Source organism: Leucopleurus acutus (assembly GCF_964270905.1).
Source record: "Leucopleurus acutus genome assembly, chromosome: 16".
Lineage (NCBI taxonomy): Eukaryota > Metazoa > Chordata > Mammalia > Artiodactyla > Delphinidae > Leucopleurus > Leucopleurus acutus.
Genome location: NC_139158.1, coordinates 35,172,299 through 35,173,082, shown reverse-complemented (window position 1 = coordinate 35,173,082; position 784 = coordinate 35,172,299).

The window sequence follows — 784 nt, the reverse complement described above, 5'->3', positions numbered from 1 at the left end:
ACTTGCTTTTCCCCCTTCTACTTGATGTCCGCCCTTCCTTTTTTTTTTTTTTTTTTTTGCGGAATCCTAGTTCTCCGACCAGGGATGAAAGCGGCCGAGTCCTAACTACTGGACCGCCAGGGAATTCCCTGCCCTTCCTTTTTATTCGGCACAGCTCTGTTGAATAGATGTGCCCCTGTCAACCCCAACCCCATCGTCTTTTGATAGACGTTAAGGTTGTTTCAAGGTTTTCACCGAAATGCTGTTGCAATGACCTTCCTTGTTTGTGTCTCTTGGGGTTCTTGTGTTTCTCTAGAACAGCTACCCAAAAGTGGAAGTACTGGATCAAAGAGAATGCCTATTCTGAATTTTAACAGATATTTTGCCAAACTGTCCCCCCTTTCCCAATAACTCCCGCAAATACCGCTCATTCCCCACACCTTTGCCAGTACCGGACAATACCAGTCTTTTAATCTGCAGCCAGTCGCGTGGTTAAGGAAATGACGGGAAACCAGTGTGGCTGAAACAGAAGGGACAGGTGGAGCCCAGTGTTAGATGAGCCTGAAGCAGATGTGACAAAGGGCAAGAAAAGCGCCTAGCCCCGAGACGTCCTCATAAACACCCCCTCTAATGAATGGATCATTCAGTCGCAAGCACTTTCGACTTCCGCAGCCGACCAGCGTTCTGGGATTGCAGCCTCTTGCCCGCCGCAGGGGTGTGTCCTCCGCAGGCCCCGCCTCCGCTGCGTGCGCACGTCGGGCCGCCTGCTTGGCTGCGGCGGCTGCGGCGGGCGCGGCGCTGAGCT